Raw genomic sequence first — 15862 nt, forward strand, 5'->3', positions numbered from 1 at the left:
TCGGCCACTATCCATGTACTTGACGCTTTACTTGTGGTGTAACTTGGAAGATCCGCATTCGCTGCCACGGTCCAGCCACGCTTCCAGTGGAATTGTTATTAGAAAGAATGCCCTGGCTGAGGCCAGCTTACTACTTTGTGTGCCAAGACAAGCACCACTCTACGCTGAAGTGACAGTGAACAATGACACTTCATGTTGAACTGATAGTGAATAACGACATCTCAAGCACAGCGCTCGTTCAACGCGCTCAACGAAGCTACACTGTCCGCAGGCGTCGTTTAAAAACCTAATGTTCAGTTGATATTGCTACTACCACAGCCTTCAAGCTGGAACTAAGGCTCAGTTCGAAGCATGACAACCATCATCGGTTTTATGAAACGTTCCTCGTTCTGCCCATTTCATTGCCTATGTCAGGGGCTTAGACAAGGGGAACGCGGCCACTTGCTGCCTAGTCCACTCGACGCGTCCACCCCCTCACCCCTTCCCTTTGTTATATATTTATGTATTGCAATGTTGTCATGAGAACAATGAAGTTGCGGCTCTTAAAAAAAGTAAATAAATCACTTGGGATACTTTGAACAATAGTGAAAGGAATGCTGTTTTTCTTTCTCCTTCTTGCTCGGATGGGCATGCTTCCTTTCGGCGAGTATACGACAGAGATTCCCCTTTTGTTTTTGGCAGAACAAAGCCCGCCAGTGCGGCATGTGCGCAGTTCCAAGCGCAACGACCATCGATACCTATCCGTCCAAGGTTACGCGCTTTAATCCGGCAGGTTGGTGCGGCGGACACGGCGCGTCGCCACTCATTGTCCCTCCGCTAATGTTGCGTGCAGAGGCCTCGGTCTTTGCACGTAGAACTTGGAAGCCATTTCAGATTAGAATTAGGCATTACCCGCTGCTCCCGCTTAGAGGCACGAGTGCGACGACTGACGCTTTTAAATGCGAAGCATTTCTTGGTGAACATTTGCCACTTTGACAGTATCTATCAATTTATCTAGCTGTCTAGCCGCCTGCTCTTGTGGTCTTTTCGTGAACTTGGTAGGCTGCCCGCCCACTGCTTCGCATAAAATCGATTCCCACAGGTCGTGGGATCTGCCGGCTTTTCGTGGCATCTCGCGCTACGCAACCGCTGCTCTGCATTCCTGCCCCAGTGTGGTTAGGGATATTGTTAAAAAAAGAAAGCACGCAGCAAAAGAGAAACTCGCCTGCCGGTTTCTTACTGCTAACTGTTGGAAAAGTGGACAGAAATTTCCTTTCAATAAAAGAGGTCTGTGTTTTCCGTGAACTTGTTAGTAGAGCGTAAATTATATGCCACCCTTTTGTTCTCATGATTCCTCGGCAAGCAGTGAAATACCAAAGATATAATAAAAATCGGTCATGAAAGCTTCGTCTTAATTTTTTTTTTAAAGCGCTAGGTTCTTTTTTTTTTTGAGTGTGTATGAAATAGTAAAAAAATATGAAGAAATAAAGGCAAAAGAAACCACCACCGACTGAGAACCTCCTAAATACTCTTCTAGCTGACGAGGTCGCGATGAAAACGGCAGTGACCCAGAGCATGCACGTTCCGAAGTTTAAAAAGCGTGGGATGGGAACATGCACTGGCACACCGTAGACTCTCACGCACCACGTTTCCCTCGGAGAAAATGGCTGGAAATGGCGTTTCAGCGAGCACAGCTTCCGAGAGCGTCTAACCATGTAAACGGGTGGCCTAGAGGCGCGCGTGGACAAGGAAAGAAAGCAGAAGGAATGGTACCTGGCAGCCGGTTACGCGCATTCTGCGCCGAAGGGATTTTTACAAAAGGCGCAGCTCATCTCGAAACAAAAACAAAAATTGAAGAACGCCATATCGTCTTGCTGCGTTTCCAGCTCTTTTTCTTCATTCCTGAGTGTTACTGCAGGAAAACCTAAGCAATACGGATGATACGCGTGGCGATGCAAAAAGCTATCACTCGCTAAACAGTAGGCGACAGTAGATTCACGCTAAACAGTAGGCGACATTTAAAGCTGAACGTGAGATGCATGCCGTTTTATGAAGCGTGGGGCTGCATTTCTTTCTTTTAAAAGGGACAGGAGCGCCAGTAGAACATTTTCTTCTTTTGTTCTTGCATGCTTAGCCTGTTGTGGAAATGAAAAAAAAAAAAAAAAATCAACCTCGAAGACCGAAAAGCCAGGAGGCAGTACGGATTAAAAAAAAAAAAAAAGAAATGCCCATACGACTTCTTCGTGTGCACTCGTTCAAAAAGTCACTGCATGACGTAGAGCTGCGTGCTCCATCCGCTCTGCGTTCGGCTTCGTGAAGATGCTCGTTTGTCTCAATATGCAATGTCAACCGTGTAAGTGTGTGCGGGTAAGCTCCTTGCGAATCATCAAGTCCTCGCAGACTAGATCACTCGCAACGCAAGAGGCGTGATCACGATGACAGCGACGCTTCCTGGGAGCACGGCCGAGTGCCACGCCTGATTGTGAAAAATTGCTGATTCCCCGATAACGCGGTGATTTACAGCAAACGAAAAATTAGCTTGAAAAAAAAATGGAGTCACAGTTTCGCGTTTTATGCGCTCTCTTATAGAGACAAAGAAAAGCAGGGGCGATAGTCACAAAACGCTTTTACGCTAAAATTGTTCGTAAGCGAAAATCTTAGCCCATCCTGACGCTGAACATATTATTAGCGAAGGCGGCCAGCCAATGGCAAAGGGCGCTTAAAAATGAAACTTTTTTTTTTTTAATTCGGGGCCAGGGGCCGAATTCAAAAAGCTTTCGTTCCTAAATGCTTTTTTGCTATTGGACGGCTTTCTTCGCTAATGATATGTCCAGCATCTCGATTGGCTGATAATTTCTATTACGAACAATTAAAGCGTAAGGGCCTTTTGTGAACACGGGCCCAGTTCCATAAACGGGCAACAAATACTATATATAAAGCGACAGCGGTACCATTCGCTATGAATACTTGACAGTTCTAGTACTGGTATAGACTGGCCAAAACCTAAAGCAGTCAAGCGGCTCGGGTGAAGCGGCGATGTCATCTGACGGTGCGCCGTGTACAGGCATTTCGTGGTAACTCGCATGTGGCACTGTTGTGCTGCTTGAGCACAATTAATCCAAGCACTGAACGGCCCGGCGTGCCCAACATGACGTCCGGATCTTTAGTATGCGTTCCGAGGCTTCAACGTTTTTTTTTTTTTTTGCGCGTGTCGATCACCGGAGGACGTTTAAGCGTTCATGACGTCGTACAGTAAGCGCACCACACGAAGCTACCGTTTCAAAAGGACCCTGCATCATAAGCTGATTGAAGGGCGCAGCAGTATGCCTAGCATTTTTCGGATTGTAGAGAACTTTCGCACTCAGAAGCGCTCTCAGCGGGGCTGAGAATACAGAGATATGCACTACTTCTTCGAGTTCCGGCAGAGCTTTTGAATGTGGCGATACATCGCGCTTATGTCAGCTCTCAGAGGGGAACTCACTATCGTGTCCAGGCAAGTATACCGGTGAAGTAGTCACAGCTATACACGTGCGTTTGCAGAAGGCACAGAAAAGATGGGAAATCGGTGCGCTGTTGATTCGGGCGACGGAAATCTTCTTTCCGAGCCGAAAGAGGGAAAGCATGTTAAGCGGCCGTGCGTGTGCGCCCGTGCGTGCTCCTAATTAAATTCCCGGTGGGTCTCACGCACGCCTCGGTGAACACACGTCGCATTCGCGCATTCGAGAGGAACACGCGAAGTTCCTTACTCCTTTCACCGGCCGCTGCTGCCGGCGCCCGCTTCCTGCGCTGACAAGGGTCAGGCGCTGCCACTGGAACCGCACTGCAGTAACCAGTGCGGTCAGAAGAAAGCTGACCGAGTGAGTGGTGCGTGCACTCGTGATTTTGTGATCAACATCCCCGGTTTCTTGCTATTTTTTACCGACAGACCCTGTTTCTCTTTCTTTCCTGACATTCTTTCTGGCAAGGCAGCGGTTTTGGTGCTTTATCGTTCAGTCTTTGGACGCGCCTGATTAAAAGTCGGCGCACGCCGTGGACCCAGAAATCAAAACTCTTGGTATCCGAACACGGGGAAAGATAAACAAGGCAGACGAGACTTCGAGGCCTGTGCGCATGTAAGTGGCGTCCGACTTCTTCTGTATCTGAATTCACAAAGATTTTGCTTCGTAAGTGCTGCTTTCCATTGGCCGAGCGCCTTCGTGCATAATACGTTAAACGTACATGATGATTGGCTGGAGTTTGCTCTTGCAAACAGTTCTATAGCGTAGGAGCGTTTCTTGTGACTGCTGACCCAGATTATACCGTTCCTTTTGCTTGCTGTAATTCGTTGTGGATTGGTCAGAACTACAATACACTTTTCTGCCGAACACCGTAGCGTCGCGGAGCATTTAGGAGGAGTCAGGCTTAAAAAGACTTCATTCTAGGTCCTTTTACATGCGTGCTTAAACACACAGAGATATACAGCCAAGAACAAATGAGAGAATAAAAACAAAGCAATGTCGTCGCAGAGAGGCCGGTAAATACATTTTTCAGTTGCTTTCAAGCCATCGTAATCATCTCATCACTTTGTGTGCAACTAATGACGGCCGAAACAAGATAATTTTAGGCAGAAGTTACTGTTTAAGGACAAGAAAGACTGCTCAACTTCTCAGTCATGTTGTTAAATGAAACTCTACTGTTGAAGTTCTTTTTTATTTTCTCTCCGTAATGCTTACTACTTCTTTTGGCTTTGAACAAACGCAAGTCATTCTTAAATTATTCTGCGAAACAAGCTATACAGAAGCACCAGCTCACCTGGAGGTCGGAACGCTGTTTTAGAAAAGCACTTGATATTTGAACAAGCATGATTGATAAGACAAGCGGTGGGAATGGCAAGTAATCTTTGAAAGCGCGTCATTGAGTGCTTGTGATGACTATGAGCTATTGTAATTCGAATGCGCCTGCAGGATGACATTTGTCAATCCTCGTTTTACTCATCTCTCTTCACTACGCTTTCATTCACACGTACATTAACTATTGCATATCGCCACGGATATTGCATATCTGCGCGGAGCCGATTTATGGACCCGGGGGACCCAACGACGAGGACTCTACCTTGGCCATCGCCAGGACTCGTAATGAAGCCCCTGGGCACGTGTAAGTGTGCGCACGCAATGAACGCTGCACCTTGGAAGAAGCCCGACGAGAGTAAAAACTTTTTGTTGTCCGCTCTCCCCCCCCCCCCCCTCCTTTTTTTTCTCTCTTCCAGTTAAGCGTCACGCTGCAAAAACAACTTTCTTTTCTTCGTGGATGTCATCTCTCCAAGGCTCTCCCTGCGGCCTCATTATTTGCGATACTCTTAACCCAACGTGAGGCCCGAAAGCTACGCCGCTGCACACGCAACAACCACTGGAGCCTGGCGCTGTTTCTTTCGCAGGCCGTATCTTCAAGCGGCCACTCACGAACGCGCCGCTGTGGGCGACGGAACGCGGGGGCCCGGCGCGTCGCTCGCTAACTGTGATGCAGTGGGAAAAAGCTTTGATCAGAAATTATTTAACGACGCCGCGGCTTCCCGCGCGTCACGCAGCGGAAGGCCAGCAGGAGAGCGGCGCAGGCGGTTCGGGGCGTGAGGAGAAAAAAGGCTAACTGGATTACAGGCTCTTCAGATATTGTTTAGGGGAGGCGGCTCGGCAACGGCCGGCGGCGAATAACGTGAGCTCCCGCGCTGCGTGGCTCGCCGAGCGGAACATATTTAAGACTGCGCCTCTTGGGCGAAACAGCGCTAAAGGCATTTCTGCAAGCATTGCGACAGGAGGGCGGCTCGCCTTCTTTCGCGTTTTCCTGCGCTGCATTTCTTTCTTCGCCCCTCGCGGGGAACGCGAAGGAATTTCGAGAAAAGGAGCGGGGCGGGCTTGGATCGCCCGTGCCCCAGAATCTGAACATCGTGCATGGCGCGGTTGGAGTGTTTCGGTATGTGGAATATTTTTGCTTGAAACAGTGCGTTCTCGAACGTGATGTTGGACGAGACGCCCTCGCTGGGAAAGAACAAAAGAAGACTGCGGTTGCCGAAAAAATAGCGGAAGAAGAAAGCGCCTCCTGGAGAACGGAGACAGGACCAGGCCGAAGGGCGAGCGGTCGCACGGGTGGAGACGCTTCAAGAAAAGCTTTTTGGATGCAGATTTTCCGAGTTGCATTTGACTTTTGAGCCCGGGCGGCATGGGACGGAATCGATATTCCATTGCTATTCCCGTCGGGTAGGAGGAATCGAACAGAAGGCGCAACCACTGGAGACCCCACAGCGCGCAAACAAGAAGACAACGCGAGAAAGGAGAATAAGAAGGGAACAACAACGCAGCCAGCGGGAAGACGAAAAAAAAATACGTGGCAGCGACCCCAGGGAGAGGGTTAAAAAATAAAGTAAGCAGCGAGCTGAACAAGACAGCGGAAGCCAGTGTCGCCTAAGCGGAAGACAAATTAACGCCTCGGAAGAAAGGACGCGCTTTCCCTGATCGGCTGTTGCTTTGCCTGACAGAGCGCGCAGCGAGCCCCCCTCGAGGGAAACGGAGAAGTGATCTGAAGGGAAGGCAAGGGGACCGCGCGAACTTGCGTCGGTGGCGGCGTCGCCTGTCGCGTGTGCCTTCTCGGGGCTGGGAGAAATGTGCGCCTCGCGACCGCACTGGCGAGCACCAAACATCCCGTCGTTGTCGCGTCCGTCTGCGACGATCGTAAACAGGATGTAGCCGCAAATGGCCGCGCGCGTGCTGCCCCCGGCCGTGGGGAGGAAAGCGTCGCCAGGCGCAGGCTCGGCACGGCGCAACTAGAAAAGCCCCGGCGTCCAGGAGACTGGGTGCAACGCAAGAGCTGTTTTCTCATCTCCGGTTTTTCCTTCATCTGTTGCATCACGGCATAAAATCGGAACGCATGTTAGAGGTGGTCGAAGGAGCGAAAGTGACTTCGCTCCTTCGTCTAGAGCGTCCAGTCGGACACGGATGATATCTCTGACGAGAGAAGCCGATAGCTTCTCTCGTCAGAGATAACTCTCTCTCTCTCTCGTCAGAAAGAGAGAGAGACAAAAGGGAAGAAAGGAAACGGTGGTTAGCCAGTGTAAGTACCGGCTGACTACCCTGAGCTGGGGAAATGTGTAAAGAGAATAAAAGGTGCAAGAAAGAACAAAAAAAAAAAAATTTGTTTTTCGCCGCGTTAGAGCACTTCGAGTGCTATCTCTGGCCTAGCCAACGCTGGGGACACCAAGCACAAATAAGGAATGAAATAGGGGCGTAAAAACTGTCGAGAGCCGAGCAGCAACGTCGGCAAGTCTGAGCAGCATGCTGGAACAATTGCAGCGAACTCTGCATGTACAGTGCGGGATTCCTATACGGAGAGATTTGTTGGGCGTAAAGTGCAGTCTCCAGAGCCAGTTCGAGAAAAGAAAACCGAGCTCACGTGCACTCGTGACCACGCGCAGCACACGGTCTATGGAATTTACTTCCAAAGTCACACGTTTCGTGCATGTAAACAGTAACACGATAAGCGAGTATCGTGTTTCGAGATGTTCCGGGCCTGTATTGATACCTTTTATTTTACAATATATTTCTTATTATTATTACTATTACATGAAGAGGAGTTGCCGTCGCCATTGTATGCGTGAGTAAATCTTTTTCTTTTATCTTCGTTTCAATAAAAAAAAAATGCAGATCGAACGCCTTTCGCTATAGTGAGTTGACAAGTTGCTTTCCTATAGTGAGTGATAACTTTCTTTTGATATAGTGAGTCGGCTTTAGCTTCTACCAAAAGACGAGCTCGTCTTGCATTCTCGAGTCGCTGGGCGCGTTATTTCGACCGGTCTTCGCGTGCCCACCTACGCAGAGGTGTTAAAGAACTTCCGCCTTCTCTACGTGTACACGTGTCAGCACAAGCTGGGTGGTGATGACCACTCTACAGTCCTCGTTTACGGCTTGCGCCACCTACGCGTAAGCCCCATTGTTTTGCGCGCTCGATAGTAGGCGAGTTCTTGAGTTGTCGTGCACGCCTCGTCGATCCCCTGTGCTAGGACGCATTTAATTTCCGCGAGTGCTTCTCAACTGCCACGTGCCTGTAATTTCGTCTTCTCCTCCTCTCATCGCAGACGTCAGCACTTTTTTTCGTTCTTTATATAGTACGTCTCTTTATTTGTATATGCATCGGACAACAGTGCGCCCTTACCGCGGCTCAATTTCAGCCGCGCAGCGAGTTTATTTCTTGTTTTCAGTTATTTTTATGGTTGGGGGCGTTCGGTATAAGGCTCCAATTCGCGAAATTTTCTGACGCTGCTGGGTTTCACGCACAAAGGCCGTGAGGATCCATTATGTGCTTGTTGGTACCTCGGCAACACTCCAACGCGCTCGATACAATGAAGGCCTGGGAGTTTTTTTTTCCCGATATTTTGAGACGGTTCTTCTTTCCCACGTTACCGTATAATAAATTAGCGATAAAGACAATATTCAGCCGCTTAATTGTACTTCGCATGCATGGGACCAGCCTTACAAGAAAGGAGAGCTCTCGCCTTGGCCACTGCGGACAAAATACATACACATACAACACCGGAAGCCTTGCTTAATTGAAAATAATGGAGTGGCAAAGTCTCTAGCTGGTTCGCAATGAAACAACGAGCTTGACGCCGCACGGAGTCTCATCCATCGACGACGGAGTCCCATCCACCGGCAAGTTGTATGTGTTATACACTGTGGGTTTCATTTTCATGTAAAAAAGTTCTCTATCTTGTCCTTCTCATCTTTAGCCATTGAGTCCCAAGCGATTTTCTTTAGTAGAGTTCGCTGCCATAATTCCAACGAACGATGAATAAAATACACGCTCCTCGATATTGTTAACATGTATTCATAATGGTGCGCACCGTCAACGTGCTATGTGCTAAGGAAGAACCTCGAGATGTCACAAAATAACGGGCGTTCCTTTCCTGCACATCAATTACGACAGAGCGAACGTGAGGACTAAGCCTTGAAGTTGTACGAAAACATTTTACGCAGACAGTTAACATGTAAGACACAAATCATACAACCCATAATATTTAATTTGTTCCCCGTAAATGCGAATTAACATAATTTATACTACCACCGCGTGGCTTTTAAATCTAAGGAAATATCCTGAAGGATCCTAAAATATCCTTAAAGGCTGTCAATTTCCACAGCGGTTTAGTTTTAGACAAACAGCAGCAAATCGACAGTCGCACAACGACCTCCTACGTGCGAAGTTCTACATCGAAGCTGTATATGGCTAACCGATTCGTACGCCCGTCTGTCGCCTGTACGCCGAAAACTCATCCGGCACAACCATATGCGCATACGCGAAAAAAAGAGAAAGAGAGGTGCGCGATAGGCTGCGCCAGAAGTGATCGACGTCGTTGCTCTCCATCGCAGCCGAGCGCACGCGCAGCATCTTCTCCCCGGCTCCGAAATGGGTAGGCCACGCGTCATACACGCTCCTGAGGAGCAGGCAGTTTTGGATCAGACACGCCGCGAGCAGAACCGGGAACGAGTTCGTCTACGCCGTGCCGATGCTGCGGCCCGGGCACAAGAACAGGCTCGTGCAGCTGAGCGCAAGCAGCAACTGCGCACCGAGCCGAGCTTACCAAGCCGTCGTTTAATTAACCGTCGAGATTGACCCAGTGATAAACATCAGGGCTGCACGTTACAGCTTCGCTGTTTAACTATCGGTACGGAGTGCTTGGGCGGTAATTTTCTTATACATCTTCATCATCTTTATATATTTGTCTAGAGTTCGCGTACCTTTCTCCTCTCAAATATTTCCACTACGCGGTGGCCTCACTCATAAACTGTTGCCCCGCACCCCATGTGATGTAACATTGAATAAATTACTATTAATAAAAAAAGCCCAAGAAGTCGCGTCACTATATGCCCATTGTTTGAATAAACTACTGCTATCCCTGGTCAACGAGGAACGCACTTACCTCGCCGTTATGATACTTCATTTCTTGGACAGCTAATGAAAGAAGCCTAGATCTGGCCCTCCACTATCCTTTGGCTAATGATCTACCACTGATTGCATTTTCGTCAACGTTGATTGAGTAAATAACAGCGAAATGAAAAAGTGCGCAAAATGATCTTTCTGTACTTCATAAGGAAGATTCGCCGGCTTATTTTTAATATTTCTCGGAGCTTCTGCAAGTGTCTCTGGGATGCTCTATATTTTTTAGCATTATTTAATTCTCCCGATGCGTAATTGGAGGTCGCATTACTGAAATCGCCGGTAACCTATAGGTCATGCACGAAATTTATCCGAAGATGAAGAGGGGAGAGGATGGGAACAGATGATGGGTGATATCGAAAGATGAGAAATGCTGACAAGGAGCAATGGCGGACCAGAAAAAGAGCGAGCGCAAAGAAAACAGGGTCGAAAGCGAGGAACGAGTAGCCCCACTCAGTGAGCGGTAACAGCGTGCGCACGGTGAAGTGATTTGCGAAACAGCAGTAGCCCGACGTGGCGTACGTATACCTGTTGCGCAAGCGCTTTCACGTTATAGCTGTTGCGCCAGTTATAAGGAGCGCTCTCCCTTTGACCAGCATTGCGTCACCGTCCCTTTGTCCATTTAAAGATTCTTTTCGAACATTAGCTCTATTTCTGGCGCTCTTAGCCACATCGAAATTGGAAAACAAACGAAAGGCCACCATGACGGGTAAAAGTGAAGTGCGAGACGTTTTCGCATCGCGTCCAGTGTTGCTGCTCGAATGATTCAACAGCTTGCGTTCTCTGAAGGTTCTGCAACATGCAGCTTCCTTATCTTATTATCTTAGTATGATGCTCTAATAGCAACGTCGTCTGGGCGAGACGACGGAATGCTGCGGAATAGCCGGCCAGTTCCCTTTCCGATCCCCGACAATTGTTGCGCGCGAAAGAGTAGGGATGATATTACGGGGCCTCGGCGCTAATGTTTGTGGAGCCAGGACCCGTGAGGTCAGGAAAAGCCGGCGTCTCTATTGACCTGAAAGGATTATGAGAGGCTGCCGGCAGGCTCGGCGCTACGTCTGGGCAGCCATAAAAGAGCGGGAACGAGATCTGCGCGTTGGCGTACATTGGCAGCATCTAGTGAGACCAGCGAGGCCGTTACTACAGCACTGAAGCTGTTCGAGAAAGAGGTAAGTGGGGAGAAAAAGAGCTGGCGCAGAAGTAAATATCGCAGGTGATGCAAACGTGAACGAGACAAAAAAAAAAAAAAGAAAACAGAGCCTAAAGGTATAGTGGACGATTCATCCAAGCGGCATCTTTTTTATATTATACTAAGGCCTCTCACTAAAGATAAAGAACAAATCTTAGGCGCCGCAATCGTTTCGAATGAATTTTCTCCCAACATTGTCCAATGCGATACGGATCCGCAAGAGGGTCATTTTTGTCAGGATTTTCAGGATGATTTTGTTGTACGCTACACGTCTGACCCACCATTGGTCAGCAGCCTTTCTGAGTTTATTTGAATATTATTTCGTGCATGGTTGCACTATAGCGACTCGATCGTCGTACGGCACCAAGAATAGCGCTCTGGAAAGCTTCCAAGAATGGTCATTACAAAAAGTACCGCACCAGTTCCCGAGTGCCGCGAGTCCCCCAATGGCTGCAGTATAAAGCGACTTAAGCCCGCTTCTCCGCACCCCTATACGAGACATCCGAGTAAGCCTCCTCCAGAAATTGAATACCATAACGGGAAGGTAATCTTGAATGGCGTTCCGAAATTCCTTCCGCCGTCTTAGGAAGGGAAGGAGAAGGCCCATAGAGCGGCGAGTGGTGGCCGTTACCGATCATCGGGCGCTGAACCACCGCGCTCCGAGACCGTCTCACTCGTCCCTTTATTTCAGGTCTTGGCTGCTGCGCCCTGAAGTCCTCGGAAAACTCACAAAAGGAAACGGCGATGGGAATACGTAAACAGCGTACGTGGGAAAACTGCGAGACGACTCCGGCTTTTGCCCGTGGGGAGATCAGCGCACGAGCGCCCTTCTTTGAGCGGCGTTTGCATGGCAACACTGTTGGTGGGTGGGGAAAAAAGAAAAAGACAGAAAAGGCACTGGGACTTGGAGTATGGGCGTATACATTTAGAGTTTTTCGGCTAGAAAAAGGATCGCTTGACGCGATCACCGGAAGTGCGATGGTTCGGCGGTAGCGGTTTATGCTAAACTCCCTCCCTCTTTCAATCTCTCTCTCTCTCTCACACACACACACACACACACACACACACACACACACACACACACACACACACACACACACACACACACACGCACGCACGCACACACGCACGCACGCACGCACGCACGCACACACACACACAGAGAGACCACAAACGCACGCACCAGTGTTGCCAACTAAAACTTAAAGAACACCTTCTAATCCAGACCACAAGAAACTAAAGCCCGCGATACAAGCACCCTAAATACGCTAAAAACCCGCTAAATGCTGACGACAATCAGAATCAAGTTTAAGATATGTTTTATTGTGTCTACCTAAAACACCGTTCAAAAAACACATTAGGCAGGAAAGTCTTTCTTTTCTCCTCCATAGAAGATATAAATTATCAATATGAATAAGTGCTCTTTTGTGTGACTGTGAAGTGAGGAAACATACTTTAAATTAAATTAGGGGGTTTTACGGGCCAAAACTGCTTTCTGATTATGAGGCACGCCGTAGTGCGCGACCCCCGAAATTTGGACCACCTGGTGTTCTTTAACGTGCACCTAAACTTAAGTTTCTTCGGAGACGAGCTCACGGAGTAAAGATGACGCTTGTAATTGCAGTGGACATTCTGTTTCCTAACTTAGATTTATTTACGTTCGTTGGCTGAAAACAAGCTCAACTTCTGCGGTGAACCACGGCAGCAACAGTACTGATAGAGAGCACTCAGCCAACTCCCTGAAGACGTTTCTGTAGAAGGCACTTTTGTATTTCTTCACCTCGTCCCCAGAAAGAAACCGTGTCTTCCATCAACTAGTCTAGAAGTGTTGGCTGCTGTAACCATTCTTTCCGGGATTTTCGGATGTATTTCACCGGACCCATTTCACCAGGCGAGATCCCCTAAAGCGCACCTGCGAAAATGGCGAAGAGCGAAACTGCTACGAACTGCCGAAACTGCTATAGTTGAGCGGAGGCATGGAGACGTGGAAGGAGAAATGCGCAACACACTGCTCATGGATGATTCTTGCTTCCAAAGGAGCATGGATAAGCTGCATGCTTGCGACATGTTAAGCCCGAATTAAAGTAAAAAAAATGAAGTTTTGTACTCATAAAAAAGAAGCCAGCATTACAATAAACCGATAAAAAAACGACCATCTGCAAGAGAACAAATTATCCCGTTAGGCAGTGCAGAAAATCGCTAAAGTTAGTGAAAGAACAGCTAAATTGGCAACGCTGGCACGCACGCACGTACGCACAGACAGACAGACAGACAGACAGACAGACAGACAGACAGACAGACAGACAGACAGACGGACAGACGGACAGACAGACAGACAGACAGACAGACAGACAGACAGACAGACAGACAGACAGACAGACAGACAGACAGACAGACAGACAGACAGACAGACTAATGCCACGAGTGGCGCAAGCTAACTCTCTTATTGTTAGGTTATAAATAAATACATGCATGTAAATACCGTCAGATACTGCACAGATGGACAGCCGTCAGCGTAACTTAAGAGGAAGCTTTAGCTCGGGCCAAACTCCGACGCGGCCTATTCAAATACATGTAAAACGCAAAAACGTTTTTCTGAGATAACCCCTGGACCGATTTTAATGAAATTTTTGCATTTGACAGAGAAAGTTAAATTCTAGTGACTGTTAAAGCGGTATTTTGATTTAGGTCCTGAATTTTGTTAATTTTTTTTCAAATATACGAAAGTTTGAAGAAACATAGAATCACGAAGTTTACAAAGTCACAGCTCTGCATCCAGAGCAGATATCGCGGTTCTGTAAACGGCATCCATTAGATCATCCAAAGCGGACAAATTAGATACGTCAATTTATATCTTACGTAAATTGGTTACGTTGTTTGCAAGGGTTCTGCAAAAGCTGTATTTCCATATTACTAAATTTTTTTAGATTCATGTGTAACACATAAATTTTGTCCGCTTTCGATGTACTACCAGATGCAATTCACAGAATTGTATTATCGTTTTTCGTTGCTAAGTTACAGAGTTGTAAACTTTATAATTTCGTTTTTTGAAAATTTTCAGTTTTTGCCAATTTTTTATAAAGAAGATCTAAATCCAAAATTTGACACTAAAATTCACTAGATTTTAAGGTTTTCGTTTATATGCAACAAACCTCGTCAAATATGGTGCAGTGGTTGCCGAGAAAAACGAATTCTCCTTTTACATGTATTTAGATAGGAGCACCCGAGCTAAAGCTTCCTCTTAATTGCTAGAACATCACATGCGTTGTGCGGAGATCATGGGTTTGACTCCCACAGGCAGAAAGGTTGTGTATTCTGTCAGTTCCGATCAATTCCGTTTTCTGCTCTTAAGAATGTGCAGTAAATCTTAAATTTACCTTCATTCATCCTTAATTAATTCAACACTTTAACACAAAAGAAACAGTTGCTTGCCCCGTGCTTCCTTGGCTGATTTATTATCTCTCAGCTCCTTATGTAAATGTAAGTTTCCCGATTCTCATAATGTCTGTGTATCGCCGATAGCAAGTCCGTCGCTGACAGTGCTTTTGGAATAACAAGATCAGAGATGCTATCCCACAGAACCACACTGGCACTATACTAAACTTAGCCTGACTTTTACGTAATCTTTGTGTTTGAAATCTCGCTTCTCCTCAATGAACTTTCTTTCGCTGATGATTCTTTGGCTAGCTGGTTTTGCATTGTCCCAATTCTTTTTTCATTGTAGTATGAGCTGAAATAATTATTCCTGCGACGTATTTAAAGAGGAGACGGATGTCAATGAATAATAACCGGAGAGAGAAATAGAGGGAGTGGAAGGCTAACAATAAATGAGTCTGGGGCCAAGTTCGCAAAGCTTTTTGGTTCGTAAGTGCTTTTTTTGCCATTGGCCGGCTGCATTCGCTAGTAATTATCCAGCGTCAGGATTGACTGAAATTTCGATCTTAAGAAAAATTCTAGCTTAAGAGCTTTTTGTGATTATGGGGCCCAGATCCTTGGCGCCAGGCATCTCTCACAGCCCATCTCGCAGGCCCATAGACCGCAGAAAACGAACTGTAGCACACTATAGCTATACATTCAGCGCAGACATCCGTAGTGACTACCGTCACCAATATATTTTCTTCTGACTGTTCATCTTGACATACGCACTGCACGGCATTTGCAAATCCACACTGTAAAGCGGACTAAAAGAAACCAGCCGTACATTTGCCTGATCGCCGCCGCAGATGTCACAGGAATGACTATAGGCCATCGGAAGGAGCAATGAATAAAGCCTGGCAAATAAGGCACCAAGCCACAAGTGGCAAACTTTCTTCGCTCGGTGGTAGTCTACGCAGAAAACGAAGCTGCAAGTCAGGGGTCAACGCGTGTGAACGAGTGTTCGTGAAAGCGGTCGAGTTCCACAAGGTTATTGTGTATCACGCATCATAGGACGAAGTCTATACCTGTGGCATACCTTTTCAAGAGCGGAATCAAAACGCAATGGCAGCTGTGGCGCAGATTGATCAGTTCAGTCGGTGTGAATTCTAATCTATGTATTCAGTACAACCTATAGAGTATGTAAAGAATGACGGCTCTTGGAACGGCTGCTATCAGGGTCTGCAAATGACAAGAAAATGAAATTATAGGGACTGTTGAAGACGCTTAAATTTTTGTATATACACAAGTACCGAAAACATCATAATGTGGGCCTTTTCGCATGCTACAATCCCCGTCGAAATGAAATCACATTCGCCGCGA

The 15862-nt window shown here is 47.3% G+C and overlaps 1 protein-coding gene across 5 annotated transcripts in view; it reads right to left on the reverse strand.

Moving 5' to 3' along the window:
• cpx (synaptic transmission protein complexin) overlaps nt 1-15862 on the reverse strand; it is a 594949-nt gene that overhangs the window by 6898 nt on the left and 572189 nt on the right. The gene's annotated exons all lie outside the window — the stretch shown is intronic.

Source organism: Dermacentor andersoni, chromosome 1 (genome assembly GCF_023375885.2).
Source record: "Dermacentor andersoni chromosome 1, qqDerAnde1_hic_scaffold, whole genome shotgun sequence".
Classification (NCBI taxonomy): Eukaryota; Metazoa; Arthropoda; class Arachnida; order Ixodida; family Ixodidae; genus Dermacentor; species Dermacentor andersoni.